General features: G+C 41.5%; 1 non-coding gene and 1 pseudogene across 1 annotated transcript; one reads left to right on the forward strand and one right to left on the reverse strand.

Moving 5' to 3' along the window:
• The first annotated feature begins 1,167 nt into the window (after nt 1-1,167).
• On the forward strand, nt 1,168-2,228 carry LOC121495501 (annotated as a pseudogene).
• Nucleotides 2,229-8,190: 5,962 nt separating this feature from the next.
• Nucleotides 8,191-8,328, reverse strand: LOC121496417. Its single transcript, XR_005989223.1, has one exon. It is a non-coding gene; the product is annotated as a U4 spliceosomal RNA (small nuclear RNA).
• Nucleotides 8,329-17,604: the final 9,276 nt, after the last annotated feature.

Consider the following 17,604-nt stretch of genomic DNA (forward strand, 5'->3'; position numbering starts at 1 on the left):
AGAAATGTAAGACGGTAAGGTGAGATCATGGGGTAGGGGTGCATGGAGAGGGCACGGATCAAGTATGCCTTGTTGGTTTTTGTAAGGACTTGGGTATTTTATCCCTTCCATAATATCAGGAGCCTTGCAGGAAATACATATATGGCAGCCTGAGCACTGTCATCTTCTTCCTTTCTCTCTCACCTATAGAGTTCAAATGGTATACAAGATTCAGGGAAATGGGGCACCTGGGTGGCTCAGTGGTTGAGCATCTGCCTTTGTCTCAGGGCATGATCCTGGGGTCCTGGGATCGAGTTCTGCAGTGGACTCTCCGTGGGGAGCCTGCTTCTCCCTCTGCCTATGTCTCTACCTTTCTGTGTGTGTGTGTCTCTCATGAATAAATAAAATCTTTTAAAAATTTTTTTAAAAAAAGATTCCAGAAAGTTGAGAAAAGGAAGCCAGGAAGTGTGAGACCGAACTGGGGGACCTGGTGGAATTTAATAATAGAAGTCATTATTATTGTGAGGAATCAGTGTGTGTGTGTGTGTGTGTGTGTGTGTGTGTGTGTGAGAAAGACAGAGATAAAGGGATCCAAAAGTCTAGTGATATGGATTGGTAACAGCTGCAACAATATTCTTTTGCTTGAAAAAGTTATTTTAACAAATCCTTACTTAATATAAGTAAAAATGTACTTAATACATTTTTCCTGATTACTCAAGTAATATATGTTCATTGTAGAAAGATCAGAACGATAGAGATCAGTGTAGAAAGATGAGGTAATAATCATCCACAATGCCATCACTCAAAAGCAACACTTCAGGGGCACTTAGGTGACTGTCAGTTAAGCATCTACCTTTGGCTTGGGTCATGGATCTTGGGGTACTGGAATCGAGCCCCACTGTGGGCTCCCTGCTCAGCTGGGAATCTGCTTCTTCCTCTGCCTTTGCTCCTCCTCCTCTGCTTGTTTTTTCTCTCAGATAAATAAATAAAATCTTAAAAAAAAAAAAAAAGAAAGAAAGAAAGAGCCCTTCATATTTGACATTTTCTTGGATTCTGTTTTTGTGTATTTTATTCCTGAACCTGAGATCATACTTTCTCTGTAATTTTCTATTCAGCTTTTCATAAACATTTAACTGGGTCACTTAAAAACTTTTAATAAGTATTCTTGTCCCTCGCGTCAAGGCCGGGATGAAGCAGATCCTGCTGCAGGGCCATGAACGATCCATTACGTGGATTAAGTACAACTGCGAGGGAGACCTCCTCTTCACGGTGGCCAAGGACCCTATTGTCAATGTGTGGTACTCCGTGAATGGTGAGAGGCTGGGCACTTACATGGGCCATAGTGGAGCTGTGTGGTGTGTAGACGCTGACTGGGACACCAAACATGTCCTTACCGGCTCAGCTGATAATAGCTGTCGTCTCTGGGACTGTGAAACAGGGAAGCAGCTGGCCCTACTCAAGACCAATTCAGCTGTCCGGACGTGTGGCTTTGATTTTGGGGGCAACATCATCATGTTCTCCACGGACAAACAGATGGGCTACCAGTGCTTTGTGAGCTTCTTTGACCTGCGGGATCCAAGCCAAATCGACAACAATGAGCCCTACATGAAGATCCCTTGCAACGACTCCAAGATCACTGGTGCTGTTTGGGGACCCCTGGGGGAGTGCATCATCGCGGGTCATGAAGGTGGAGAGCTCAACCAGTATAGCACCAAGTACTGGTGAATTTAACGTTAAGGAGCGCTCCCAGCAGATCAATGAGATCCGGTTATCCAGGGACATGACCATGTTTGTCACTGCTTCCAAGGACAACACAGCTAAGCTCTTTGACTCCACAACTCTTGAACACCAGAAGACTTTCCGGACAGAATGTCCAGTCAACTCAGCTGCCCTCTCTCCCAACTATGACCATGTGGTGCTGGGTGGTGGTCAGGAAGCCATGGATGTAACCACCACCTCCACCAGGATTGGCAAGTTTGAAGCCAGGTTCTTCCACTTGGCCTTTGAAGAAGAGTTTGGAAGAGTCAAGGGTCACTTCGGACCCATCAACAGCGTTGCCTTCCATCCTGATGGCAAGAGCTATAGCAGCGGCGGTGAGATGGTTATGTCCACATCCACTACTTCGACCCACAGTACTTTGAATTTGAGTTTGAGGCTTAAGAAGCTTGGATCTCCATCGGGACCAGGGGAAATTTCTGGGCCAGGGCTCACAAAGTTTTGGACTCTGAGAAGTAAATTAGTTTGGAAATTAAAAAAAAAAAGTATTCTTTTTAGAGATGGATGGGGGGGCAACTGGGGGCCTCAGTGGTTAAGTGTCTGCCTTTGGCTCAGGTGGTGATCTCAGGGCCCTGGGGTTGAGTCCTGCATCAGGCTCCCTGCAGGGGAGCTTCTCCCTCTGCCTATGTCTCTGCTTCTCTGCCTATGTCTCTGCTTCTCTGTGTCTCATGAATAAATAAATCTTTAAAGAAATAAAAAATAAAAAAATAAAGGTGAATATGTAGGGGTGCCTGGCTGGCTCAGTTGGTAGAACATGGCGATTCTTGATCTCAGGGTTGTGAGTATGAGTCCCATGTTGGTTATAAAGATTACTTAAAAATAAAATCTTAGGGACACCTGGATGGCTTAGCAGTTGAGCGTCTGCCTTTGGCTCAGGGTGTGATCTCGGGGTCCTAGGATCGGGTCCCATATCGAGCTTCCTGCATGGAGCCTACTTCATGCCTCTGCCCTGTCTCTGCCTCTCTCTCTCTTTGTCTCTCATGAATAAATAGATAAAATCTTTAAAAAAAATAAAATCTTAATAAAAATTTAAAAATGAAGGTGGGTATATATTTCTTCTTTTGATATATATGCTTTTTTAAAAATTAAATACTCTAGAATTATATTGAGAAACAAAATTCCTAAATATCACCTCCTAAACTACTGTTAATGAGTATAGTTTGTATTTTCCAGATATTTTTCTATGTATTGATAAGATTATGTAGATATGCTTACAAATAGATATTTTGATATGCTCTGTGATTTATTTTACTTAAATATAACTGTCATGGACATTTTCTATTGTTCTGCATCCTTTAAAAAATAAAATTTTGGTTGGGCAGCCTGGGTGGCTCAGTGGTTTAGCACCCGCCTTCAGCCCAGAGCATGATCCTGGAGACCCAGGATCGAGTCTCACATTGAGCTCCTTGCATGGAGCCTGCTTCTCCCTCTGCTTGTGTCTTTGCCTCTCTCCCTCTCTGTCTTTCATGAATAAATAAGTAAAATCTTAAAAAAAAAAAAAAAGAATTTTGGGGTACCTGCGTGGCTCAGTCAGTTAAGTGCTACCTTTGGCTCAGGTCGTGATCCCAGGGTCCTGAGATTAAGCTGTGCATCAGGCTCTGCCCAGTGGGGAGTCTGTCTCCCTCTCCCTCTACCCCTCCAACCACTCCTGTGTTCTCTCAAATAAATAAATAAAATCTTTAAAAAGTAGAATCTTTTTCTGATTACAAAAGTAATACATTTTTTTTAAAAAGTATTATTTTTAATGATTGTATAATATTCCATCATATAGCCATCATTATTTATTTAATAGTTAACATGTAATTTCCACTATTTTGTTATTATGAACAATCCTGTGAGAATTACCTTGGTAATTTCCCTCCTGTATTTCTGATTATTTTCTTTGGCACATGGAAATGAGAATTTCCACATCAGGCTTTAATAATTGATAATACATTTTTCTATTACCTTTCCCCCTCAATATTTCATGCATGGCAAAAACAGTAATGTCTCATTCAATAATTTTTCTTAAAAATATTTATTTAATGAACAAACCACATTGTAACAACAATGTAATTTTTTAAAATATGAATTAAAAAGTCACAATACACCCATCATAATAAATCAGCTTTAATTTTCCATATTCTCATTTAATCCTTTTTCATATACATGAATACTTTTAGACTAGAGCTCGGCACACTTTTTTTTTTTCATTTCTATTTTTATTTATTTATTTATGTATATTTTTTTATTGGATTTCAATTTGCCGACATATCAAACTTTTTAATAAAAGACCAGATAGTAATGTTTTAGGCTTTGCATGCCACATAGTCTCTGTTGAAATCATTCAATTCTTGTAGTGTGAAAGTAGCAATAGCCAATACAATAAAACTTCATTTACAAAAATAGGTGACCAGCCTGTGTTTGCTGAATCCTATTTAACCTGAATAGAATGACTGTCTAGTCATTCTTATAATATAGATGAAACTATTTCCTTGGCCATTCATGAACCAAACTTCTTTCTTTTCCCAGATCCTTTTTAACCATCTTGCCATTATGGAGTTGGAGTCCCCAGATTGATATGTTTTTGGTAATGCAATAAATTCAATGTGCTTACTGATTATAAAAATACATGATTTATTTTATTCTAATTTTAATTTTTTAAGTTTTATTTATTTATTTGAGAGAGAGAAAGTGAGAAAGCATGAGCAGAGGGGGATGGTCAGAGGGAGAGAGAGAAGCAGACTTCCCCCTGAGCAGGGAGACCAGATGCAGGCATGCGGTGGGGGGGGGGGGGGGGGGCTTCATCCCAGCATCCCAGGATCATGACCTGAGCCAAAGGCAGATGCTTAACCAACTAAGCCACCCAGGTGCCCCCAGAATTTTTTTATGATGGACTTTAAGGATGACTCTTAAAAGAAAAATAGTCATCTGTAACCTCACATCACAGCAAAAGAGTTTTGATCTCTTTCTGCCTTGGTCTCGAAAAGTACACTTTTCGATGATTATATTGATGGAAAAGATAATATAGCAAGAGGAATTTGAGGGAAAAATCACCTCTAGTTCCACTAACTGAACAGATATAGTTTTAGTTCTTGTCCACCAGCAAATATATTTTTATATGGCTGTAGCTATGTACATCTATCCTTTTAAAATGATTTTTCATTTTCTCTAATGAACACGTATTCTAAGCTTTATAAATTTGCCCATATATTTAATCTTCTAAAGAAATTTCAAAATGCATTCACCTATTTGGTACACCCCTCTTCATCATTCTGAGGTGGCTTAATCCAGTCAAGATTTTTATTTGTATACTTTTACTTTATACTATGAAGAATTTTATTTTTTTAAAGATTTTATTTATTCATGGAGACAGAGAGATTGATAGAGAGAGAGAGAGAGAGAGAGGCAGAGACAGGCAGAGGGAGAAGCAGGCTCCATACAGGAAGCCTGATGTGGGACTTGATCCCAGGTCTCCAGGATCACACCCCAGGCTGCAGGCGGCGCTAAACCGCTGCACCACTGGGGCTGCCCTACTATGAAGAATTTAAAATGCACAGAAAAGTTGAAAGAATAGTGTACTGAACACCTATATACTCACCACCTAGATTCAGCAATCTATAATACTTTATATATACAAGCATAATTTTTTTCTCATTCATTTGAAATTGAAAGGCAGATATCATGATTCTTCCCTTCTAAGTACTCAGTAGGTATCTTCTAAGCATAAGACTGTTTTCCGGCATAACCACAATGCCATTATCATAGTTTAGACAATAATCATCTCTAATATCATCTGACATCTAGTCCATATTCAAATTTCCCCAATTGTTCCCAATTGAGGAATATCTAGCAGTTCCATTTGGAACCAAGATCCATTTGAGGTTTATATCTTGCATTTGTTAATTTGTCTTTTTTTTTTTTTAAAGATTTTATTTATTTATTCATGATGCACACACACACACAGAAAGACAGGCAGAGACACAGGCAGAGGGAGAGGGAGAAGCAGACTCCATGCAGGGAGCCTGATGTGGGACTCAATCCCAGGTCTCCAGGATCATGCCCTGGGCCGAAGGCAGCACCAAACCTCTGGGCTACCAGGGCTGCCCTGTTAATTTGTCTTTTCAATCTCTTTTAAACTAGAAGAGCATCTTGATGTTTTTCACCATGGCATTGACTTTTTGAAGTGACTGGGATGATTGTCTTTATTCCACAGTCTGGGTTTGTCTGAGTGTTTCCTCTTGGTGTAATGTAGATTGTTTATCTCCTGGACTTCCCATACACTCTGCACTAAGTCTAGAAGTGAAGTAGATTCAGGTTAAACCTAAAATATTTCACCATTCACTCCTATCAACTTTGATTCATTAGACATTCTCTTATGTATAAAAATATGTTCCATGTGGCATGGTGGATGAAATCTGCTTTGTAATCAGAAAGGTTGTACAGCAGGAGACCTTGGGAAAATTATTTAACTTCTTTGAGCCTCAGTCTCCCCATAGGTGAAAAGGGAAGTGGTAGACACTTAATAAATGTTTGCTCTCTTCCCCTAGTCTGTAGGTTCTTCGGGATCTCGCAAAGCACCACCAGGATAGATATCTCAAGCACGTCTGAAGAGCTCACGTTTCCTAAGTAAGACAGCAGCAGCAAGACGGCAATCATTTCTGTGGAGACAGTATCATCATAATGCAATATTAGCTACTGTGATCTTCTATCATTTCCTTCCTGGAGAGTTATGACTGTGGCATTGAGGATTTAAGACCTACAGCCCGAACACTACTTACTACAAATCTCTCACAAAGCTGCTGCAATAAATCTCGTGGAGGAAAGTCATTGCATAAAAAATCCCCAACTCCAGGGAGCTGGCCATTTATTTTCCTAGGAAAGAAGGGCTGTGATGAGAGACACTCCATGCTCCTTTAACTCCATGGAACAGAACCCAACAAAGCATTCATCATAGAAAGTTGAGTGATGGGCCCAATGAGAGGAGCTGGGGAAGGATGTTGGTAGGGGAAGTGCCCCCACCCCCGGCCTGCTAGAGATTTCCCCTCAGCCTGGGGATTAGCTCTGCATAGAATCAGCACAACTGAGGATGTAGTTCCTCAAGACAAACTGCCTGCCTTTACTGATACAAAGCCACAGTCTAAACTTGGGCCCAATCTACTTCACAGATTTATTTATTCTGCATAGTGTTTAAAAATGTTTTTATTTAGATCCCCAGCATTTAAAATTTGAAATGTAGGGACACCTGGGTGGCTCAGTGGCTGAACATCTGCCTTTGGCTCGGGTCGTGATTCCGGAGTCCTGGGATCAAGTCCCGCATCGAGCTCCCTGCATGGAGCCTGCTTCTCCCTCTGCCTCTTTCTCTGCCTCTCTCATGGATAAATAAATAAAATCTTTAAAAAAAAAATAAAAAATAAAAAATAAATAAATAAATAAATAAATAAATAAATAAAAATAGAATTTGAAATGTCACAGAGAAAGATAAAAATCCAGATTTCTGGCATCACTAAACAAATTGGAATAGTCAACAACGGTGGATGAGGTTCCTGTATTCCTGCCCCCATAGGCAGAGTGAGTAGGCTCCAGTTTTCCAGTTGCTTCCCTCCTACCTTACCTGCTTTGCAAGCAGTGGAGTCTGCATTCCCCATACTCATCTATTGCCCTGGGGTCCATTCTCTCACCTTCTGCTCCCATCACTGTCCCTGTATCAAAGTGCAGCCTTTACATAGAAAATGCAACCAACTGATTCTTCTTCAATCATGATCTCGTACACTTCAGGAGATACTTTTAACATGGCCAAGAGGCAGCCTAGAGTAAAGCAGAGAACGTAGGCTTTGCCTAAAAGCAGACTTCAGCTCAGATCCCATCTCTCCCTTCCCTGGGATGTTATCCAACTTGCGAAGTTCCTCTTGAAACTTTGTTCAAGTTTGCTTATAGCAAATTGTCCATACTAGGACTTCCCACTTTGGGAGACACCTTAGATGTGCCATCTTCTCCCATATTCTGTGCCCTCATGCTCTCTTGGTTCAGTCCTTTCCATGGCTTCTTTGCTTCATTTTTTCTGTCTTCTTTAAAGGTACTTCTTCCTGGAACATTCCATACATGTCAGTGTTCCTCATGTTTCTGTCCCCGACATTGCTCCCCACTACTCCTACTCCTTACCCTTCCCTCGATCCAATGGTGGTACAGACACACAAATTGATAAACAGATGACAACACAATATGATTTGGTTATGCCTTTTTTTTAAATTTGATCTCTGTAGATACTGTCAAAAAATTTTTTTTTAAGATTTTATTTATTTTTTCATGAGAGACACAGAGAGAGAGAGAGGCCGAGACACAGGCAGAAGAAGAAGCAGGCTCCATGCAGGGAGCCTGACATGGGACTTGATCCCAGGACTCCAGGATCACGCCCTGGGCCAAAGGCAGTTGCCAAACCACTGAGCCACCCAGGGATCCCCAAGACTGTCAAAAATTGTCAATGCCCACTGTACTTCAAGTTGTCACGGTAGGATATGACAAAAAGCTTACAATTAGCAATAATTGTACCTCGTATAAACCTTATTGGCTACCCCAGTGCCATTGTGCAAAGCTTGTTTTACTTTTTTCCCCCCCTTCTTTAAAGTTTCATTTGCTTAATAAATAATCTCTACACCCCCATGGGGCTCAAACCCATGACTCCAAGATCAAGCTCACACACTCTTCCGGCTGAGCCAGCCAGGTACCACCTTTAACTTTTCAAAATTTATCATTATGTATCCCTTTGCTCTTTGCTGTGGCACATTCTTCAGAAGAAACATTTAATGGCTACACAATATTCCGTTGCATGAATAGATAATTCACTTAATCATTCCTCTAACATTGGACAGTTAGGTTGTTCTAATTTTGAAAGGTGAGAATGCCAAGAATGTCTTGTTATAAGTGACATTTTGCTTTGGGATTATTTCTCAGGCTTCTTTCTTCTTATTTAAGATTTTATTTATTTATTCATGAGAGACATAGAGAGAGAGAGAGAGGCAGAGACATGGGCAGAGGGAGAAGCAGGCTCCCTGCTGAGAACCTGACGTGGGACTTGATCCCAGGACCCAGGGATCATGACCTGAGCCAAAGGCAGGTGCTCAACCACTGAGGCACCCAGGTGCCCTCTAAGCATTATTTTTTTCTCACAGTACCTCCATTTTGGTCTTTTGCTCTTCTCTCCTTTTTCTCCTCTTCATGGCCCTCATTTTCCCAAAAGTTTAAAGTGTTCTCTTTGGTGTCAACCTGATGGAGAAAGCTTGATGTCAATAAAGAAAATAGCCCTATCTGTTGACAATTTCTTTGTCAGAAAAACAATTATTGTTGACAATTTATTTGTTATTGGTCTGCATAAGACCAATGTCCACTGGAACTGAGGAGCAACAAGCTTCTGTGTGGCTGTTCTCAGGGTGGGTTTAAAAAAAAATGAATGCCTAGGAGCTTTACAGGTATGTGACATCCAGGCCAGGCAATGTCTGGGAAAGTGGGGATAGGTTTTCTTTACTCATATGGCAAGTCCTGTACAGAGTTGTAGAGAACCGCATCCAGAGTCAGGAAGGAAGAAGTCCCCATGCAGCTGAGAGAAAATGTTAATTTGGAAATAAAGGAGGAAGTGTTGGATTCAGTTAATGAATTTTAAGTGCCTGCTATGTGCTAGGAGTACCGACTAGATAGTTCCGTTGGCCCAGGACTGCTTGGTTGCTGAATGGAAATGCACTGATAAAAGTCAGAAACATAAAGTCAGGTTTGATAGGGAAGTGGGATGTAGCCTCAACCATAGGAAAGGCTGCCAAAAAGGAAGCAGTGGGTAACTAGCTTTTTGTGACAATTTGGCTGTTGGTAATTCAGTTGACTAGCTTGATGACTCTCCTGAGATTTTTACCTCTCCTTATGAAGCAATGTCCCACCCAGGGTCACTAAGGTAAATTACTGAAGACAAACAGCCATCTTACAAGGAGTATTTTTGGAGACTTTATTATCCATTGCGAAGCCAGCTGGCAGCACAGAAGCAGACAATGAAATGTTTCAAGGTCAACTCAAAGTAATAAGCCTTTTAAGGGTTTTCATAGGTTAATTCCTCCCTCCTCACTGTAACATCTTCTCCACTCTCCACCAAATTTAGCATCCTCTTCCTGTTGTGGATTAACAACTGTATCCTGTAAATGGGACTATTACCAAGAGAGGCAGAAAGAGGAGCATTTGCTATTTTTTCTTTGAAAAGCCCATTAAAAAGAAAGAAAGAAAGAAAGAAAGAAAGAAAGAAAGAAAGAAAGAAAGAAAGAAAAGCCCATTTACAGGCTCTTTCTCTTGTGCTTGCATCCCAAGAAGTCAGTAGAGAGATCTAGCCTCTTCTGAGATCTTGGAACCAATGATACCACTTAAATGCATATGACTCTACCAAATTTGAACAGCGGAATCCCATAAATTTTAAATACTAAGTAAGAGAGAAAGAAGTAAAGCTTCCTAACTGGTTGACAAACTGGCTGCAAAAAGTTGTCTCCAACCAAGAGAGAGCACAAACCCGTCCTCAGCTGCTTCGATTCTTTAAAATGAGAAAAAATGCAGTATGTTAGGGATGCCTGGGTGGCCCTGGGTGGTTAAGTGTCCAACTCTTGGTTTCAGCTCAGGTCATGATCTCAGAGTCCTGAAATTGAGCCCTGCTGTCAGGCTACATGCTGAGTGGGGAGCCTACTTACTATTCTCTCTCCCTCTTGCTCTACCCCTCCCCTGCTCTCTCTCTCATCAACAAACAAACAAACAAACAAACAAAATGCAGCATGTTTGGGAAGTACAAGGAAGGCAGAGTTTATGTTTTCTCTCTGGTAGCCGGACAGTACAACTAAACTCAATTCTGCTTGGGTGTCCTCTTTTTAAGCCTAAGTAAAATCTGTAGGTCTGTTGCAAAGGCAATAGAGAGTGGAGGGAGGATTAAGCCTATTTTTGCATTTAGAAGACCTATTTTTGCATTTTGAAAAGGTTCATTTTTTTCCAGGCTAGCTTGGAAAAGAGACTAAAGAAAGCCTTCAAGAGGTCTAGCCCACAGAAAAAAAGTTCTAGAGTCAGGAGAGGTTTGTTTTGCTGTAAGACTTAGAAAAGCTTCAGTGGGCTGATGAATTGAACACAGTCCCAACTATCCTATCCCAGAAAATGAAACTCTGATCTGAAGTCAGATTTCAGGGACATCAGGGGAAAGTTTGTAAACCCAGCAACAATCCCCATTCAGTTGCTCCCTTGTGCTCCTCAAAAGTGCCTCTGCATCATATCCTTTTCTTTTCCTTGGCTGAAGTGGCTGTAGCATGAAGAGCTCACTAGCCAGTGTTTATGGCTTGAGTGTTCTAAGCCTGGTTTCCCGGATCACTCCCTCCAGCCACCCAGACCCATTATGGCCTCGTCTCTGTGACTGAGAAAGCAATCCACTGCTGACCCATGGAGCTGTGAGCTCACAAATGGGTGTTGTTTTAAGCTGCTGCGTTTGTGGTACTTTCTTTCACGGCAACAGAAAACAAACTCACCCACCTTCCTCTTTTCTTACTCAGGAAGAAGCTACCAGAAGACCCACTAACTCAACTATACCCTCTAGGAAAAAAAGGGCATCTCTAGAACTGAGCACCCATACTGCCCTCTGGTGTAGAGCTCCCATAAAACAGGCATGGGTAAGGGCCGCTCCCCTTCTAAGAATCTGGTTGTCTCCATTGCAATGAATGAGACTGGAAATATCGATGCCCACCTAGCACAGGAGTCCCTCCTCTTCAGAGTTTAAAGCAGATCTGGCCTAACAGTCCTGCTATCCTCAAAGTTCCCTGAAATGCGCGGTGACAAACCTATTGCACACAGTAACACATCATGAACCGTGACAGGGTAAGAAAAAGGACAGCTTTTCAGACTGTCATCTTTCCACTGCCCAGGCCATGGGCCAGAGAGTTCTACTGGGGGGCGTCCATGCTCTGCCCAGAGCCTGCTCCCAGGGGCCCCAGGCCCCATGCATGCTGTGTGCCTCCCCTAGCCAAACAGAAGCCCCTGGGGAAGGAAGTGTGGCCATCTCCTTAGCTAATCACCTGCCAAATCAGCTTGGGTTTATTCTCAGTGAGGACCATCCTCCTCCTTCGCTCCCACCCACTCAGGCTTCACTCTTCTCTGTCAGCCCAGCAAACTCAACAGCTGGTGGTTTTACACACCAGCCTTCCCTCCTGGGAGACTAAGAACCTCAGAGGTTGAGAGGGCGCTAGAGCTGTACTTTGGGAACTGCTGAGCATTTAAGTTTGCTTTTGTGCTGGGTGGGCCCTGTACCTGGTGCTGCTAGAGTGCTTCAGGAAGGTGCAAAGGGCATCCTTTCCAGGCAAATTAAGCGTGCATTTCCTCCCCAGGTTCATTCAAGTGCGTTTTGATAGCTCTCAAGCCAAGGTGCAGGGAAGCAGGTGCTTTTGCATTTTGCCTTCATAACCATCTTGTGAGGTAGATAATAGTATCGTCATTTTGTGGATGACACTTAGGTTAAATGACTTATCCAAGGTCGCAGTCAATAAGCTGTGGAATTGGGATTCAATTTAATCTTTTTTAGAAGTCTGTATGTGGTATCACGATTCATTTTTATTTGTATTTATTTACTTTTAAAGATTTTATTTATTTATTCATGAGAGACACAGAGAGAGGCAGAGACACAGGCAGAGGGAGAAGCAGGCTCCATGCAGGCCCAATGTGGGGTTTGATCCTGGGACTCCAGGATCCCACCCTGAGCTGAAGGCCGATGCTCAACCACTGAGCCACTGAGACTCAGTGGTCCCTTATAATTTATTTTTAAATAAATTTTTTATTTCAGAACAGTTTTGGATTTACAGAAACATTATGAAGATAATACAGAGTTCCCATATACCCCACATCCAGTTTCTCTTATTATTAATATCATCCATTATATGGTACATTTGTCACAATAATCCAATGTTGATACATTATTGTTAACTAAAACCCATGCTTTATTCAGATTTCCTCAAAGTACCCTAATGTCCCTAATGTCCTAATGTCCCTAATTTCCCCAATTTTCCCTAATGTCCTTCTCTCCTGTTCCAAGATCCCATCCAGGACTCCACATTACATTCAGTAGTTAAGGTCTCCTTAAATGCCTCTTGGCCGGGGCAGTTTCTCAGATTTCCCTTATTTTTGATGATCTTTAAAGTTTTGAGGAATGCTGGTCAACTGTTTTACAAAATGTACCTCCATTAGGAATGCATGGTTAGACAGGGGTTATGTGTTTTCAGAAGACCATAGAAGTTAAGTGGCATTTTCATTACATTGTATTGGGTTGAATATTATCACTGTTGACCTTCACCCAAATCAAGCTGAGTTAGTGCTCGCCACATTTCTTCTTTGTAAAGTTACTCTTTTTTCATTCTTTTCATACTGTACTCTTTGGAAGAAAGTCCTGTGCAGACCACTCTTATGGAAGAGGGGAGATCTGTTCCTCCTCCTCAGGAGCAGAGTATTTACATAAATTGTTTGGGAGTCTTCTGTATGGGAAGTTTGTCACTTCTCATTCATTTACTCAGTCATGTATTTATATCAGAATGAACTCATGGGTGTTTATTCTATATTTTGGGTTATTATCCAATAGGACTTTATTTCATTGCAGATAATTGAATTTTAATCTCCTGGGTTTTTTGTTTGTTTGTTTTTGTTTTTTTTACAAGATGTTGCTTGTGGTCCTGATTCGATACCATGGAGGTGATATTTTGCCAGGACCTAAGGTCCCATACTCTGGAATCCTTTCCCATCTGGTTCCTCCCTTTGAGGCTCCCAAAGGACATACATGCCAGAGGACAAGGCCAGGCAGAGGAATTCTTATTATCCCTGGATTGACCTCTGACCTCTGTCAAAGTATAAATTTCAAAAGCTGAAAACACGACTTTCTCAAAAATATAGAATAAACACATGTCAAAGATTTTATTTAACTCATTAATTATTGAGGGAACCAGTAAGAAGAGAAACAGGATACATGCAGGCAATTTTAAAAAGAACTTCAGAATAAGGTCACTGTGAGATACAAAACTGGTTTACTGCCCTCCAGGGCAATAAAACCACAACTTTTGGGGGTTATCTTATCTACTAGTTAGAAATCATTTGCATCTCTAGTAGTCACAAATCCACAAGTTAACAGGCAAAGTCACCTGTCTCAGCCTCAATAGTAAATGGCAAAGCCAGAGGATGGTATCTCCTCTTGGGAAATTACATTTTTTTTTTTTAATGTGAAAGCTATGGTCCTTTTTTCTTTTTTTTTTTTTTTTTAAAGATTTTATTTATTTATTTGAGAGCAAGAGAGAGAGAGAGAGCACAAGCAGGGGGAGGAGGAGAGGGAGAGGGAGAGGGAGAAGTAGGCTCCCCACTGAGCAGGGAGGGGAGGGAGCTGATCTCAGGGCCCTGAGATCATGAGTTCTGCTAAAGGCAGATGCTTAACTGAGCCACCTAGGCACTCCGAAATTAGATAATTCTTAAATAAAACTGTTAAACTACAGTTTGGCATGACATTGAAAGGACAGGTTGTGCTCTCTTAAACCTACCGTGTTTTGGATAATTTTTCTTAACTCATAGCCCGATGTCATTTCCTGTGGAACTATGAGAAAGCATTTTGCAGCCTACAAAGGCCTCGTGGCCTTCTCCTAGGATCCACGTTAGTTTTACTCCAGGAAACAGAAGTTCCTTTCTAGGGGGAATGTAGCCTTAGGCCTCTCTAGGGAGACTGGAGATGGCAAAGGGATTTAGCACTTTAGTTAACTTCCCACTCACACCGATAGCACTGCTTCCAGGCACTGTGGTCCAAGAAATATAAAGCCTGATCAATGCATATTTTTTTAATTTATTTTTATTTTTTTATTTTTTTATTTTATTTATTTATTTATGATAGTCACAGAGAGAGAGAGAGAGGCAGAGACACAGGCAGAGGGAGAAGCAGGCTCCATGCACCAGAAGCCCGATGCGGGATTCGATCCCGGGTCTCCAGGATCACGCCCTGGGCCAAAGGCAGGTGCCAAACCGCTGCGCCACCCAGGGATCCCTGATCAATGCATATTGAAGGGATTCAGAACAAGTCTCCCCAAAATGTGCCACTTTGGCATATGGACAATATTGAGCTGAAGGCAGTCAAGAGTGGCAGATTCAAGGAAAACCTACATCTCCCTAAAGTGCCTCAAAGAATCCAGATAGAGGGTCTGGTCCAGAGGGAGAACTATCACCAGAGATAAGCATATGGACTGGGGTGATAAGCTGCTGGGAGGACAGGGGTGGGGGCTGGGGGGTAGGGGATTCGGAGCTCTGCAGGCCTAGAGGTTAAATTCCTCTCCGTGTCCCATTGTCTCTGCAGGGCAAGGCAAATATTTGTTTACCAAACATACGCTCTTCCCATCTTCCTGTGAGTTGTCTTCCTCCCCCTTTGAATCCTAAAGATTTTCTTTAGCTCAGAATGGCATGTAGACTTCAACAGCCTGAGTGCCTGTGGGTATCATATTCTTAAGAGCTCCAATTTGTATGTATGTTTTCCTCCTGTTAATATTTCTTATGTTAACTTGATTATTAGACCAGCCAAAGAACTGAGAAGAGCAGAGGAAGCATCTTTCCTCCCAAGAATTTCAACACCCTCTTTTTCCGATTGTGGGACATAATGAGGCTTGACAGTGGACCGAACCTTGATTTCTCTCTAGAAAGTGAAATATCAGGGCACCTGGGTGGCTCAGTCGGTTAAGTGTCTTGTCTTCAGCTCAGGTCATGATTCCAGGGTCCTGGGGTGGAGCCCCACATGAACCCCTGGCTCGATGGGGAGCCTGCCTTTTCCTCTCTGTCTGCCTCTCCCATTTGTGCTCTCTCTCTGTCAAATAAATAAAGTCTTAAAAAAAAAAAAAAAAAAAGAAAGTGAAACACTCTACATGGCTTTCAAATTTTAACATTACAAAAAAGCACTACTTTTTACTTAAGGTCTTTTAACTGAGTGGTGAGATAGGACTATATATTTGTATAGCTTTGTATTCTTCACAGCATCTGGCATTTAAGTCTGGCATATTGCAGGCACTCTGTAAATGGCAGCTGCGTGAATAAGGGGGTATTATGACTTGGGGGTTTTGGTGAAAATGGGATTATGCAGGAGAAAGTGTTTTGAGAAGCCTGCACCAATGACTTGCTATTTGTGAGGCCATGCTGTGAGGGGATGTCTTGAGGACACAGTATTCCGGAAGAAGTGGTTTCCAAAAGCACAAGAAAGCCTCTTATTTTTTAAAATGTGACCCAGATGGCAATACCAAATAATAATAATTATGATGATACATTTTTAAAAAAAGAGGCCAGGCCTGTCAACATCTGGCTTTAGATGACAAATTGGCTCATTATCAGGAAAAAATATTTATTGAAACATAGCAATGATCAATGACTCAAGATATGCCTGTTGGAGAAATCAGGCAGTTATTTGTACATGTGGTATTTGGTGCACAGCTTTGCAATAGGGAAAATTTCCAAGACGAGCACCAGGGACAGGAAATTGGACTTTGGGGTCCTGGTCTGATCATCTGGAATATAGGGCTAATTGGAATGCCTCCTTTGGAGGTTGCTTCATTAAGGTTTGGTTGAGAGCTCAGAAAGCTTTGAATCAAAGATTCTTCAGCACTGTGCTTAGCCTTATTATTTTAAGTAGAAACCTCAAAGTGTTTGGGCCATTTTACTTGTTTTTCAGGCTTCACTGTTTTTCTGTGACATTAAGCCTTTTCTAGGAATTTACCTAGACTGAGCTCACCGTCCCTTTTCTTCCGTCTTCAAAAACATCTTAAATATTATTTAGCATAGAACATATCGAAAGACTCAGGTACCTCCATGGTCACAGATTATAACACCAGAAGACCAGCTAGAGCAGCACTTGCTACAACAAGCAGCCTTGTGGAAAGAACATAGGCTTTAGCATCAGATGGCTCTCAAACGGAATCAGGAACCTAAAACATATTAGATGTGTGATCTTAGACATCTTTTAGTATTACTGGGTCTCTGTTTCCTCATCAAGAAGAATGGGAATACTACCTGCTTTGTAGTATGGCTTTAAGAATTAGAAATCATATTTGTATAGTTGTTGGATCATAGCAGATACTTAATAAATAATAACAATTATTATCATCCCTCCTCAAACACCAATAGTAAGATGCCTGGTGGGGAGAAGCAGAGGTTTGGAAATTCTTTCCATGATGGTGTCCTGAGCTGGGAACATGGATAGTAGAGATCTCTGATTGTAAACCTGATGGGAGCATCAGGAAGTAGGCAGCTTTGAACTCTTCAGTTGCCTTGAACTTGACCAGCATCAACCATATAATAGATACGCCTCGCATGCTCACAGCTGAAAAGAAAGCAGGCAATGGAATGAGTGAGAACCAGATTGATGGGACCAAAATAAATAGCATTCATTACCTTCAGCTAGGGTACAGATGATCCCAGCTCAAAAACCGGAACTGAAGTTCAAAGAAATAATTACAGTAGTGGTTAGGAGCTCAGATTCTGGAGGACGACTACTGGGCATACTCTAAATATGTTTTTGTTTCCTTATCTGAAGAGTGGGAAATCATCAGGATAGGCTAGATTATGCTGCAGTAAGAGATGACACCCCAAATCTCAATGATAGACAACAAATGTTTCCTTCTTATACACACTACATGTCCTTCATGAGTTGACTATGTCTCTGCTCCATGCCATCTTTATCTTCAGACCCAGGCAGACCGAGCAGCCACTGTTTGGGCACTGCCAGTCACCATGACACAGTGAAAAGAGAACATGGCAAAGCACGCACTGGCTTTTAAAGTTTCTTTGTAGCAATGTCACATGGCACTTCTGCCTTTATTT

This window comes from Vulpes lagopus, chromosome 7 (genome assembly GCF_018345385.1).
Source record: "Vulpes lagopus strain Blue_001 chromosome 7, ASM1834538v1, whole genome shotgun sequence".
In the NCBI taxonomy this organism is placed as follows: Eukaryota; Metazoa; Chordata; class Mammalia; order Carnivora; family Canidae; genus Vulpes; species Vulpes lagopus.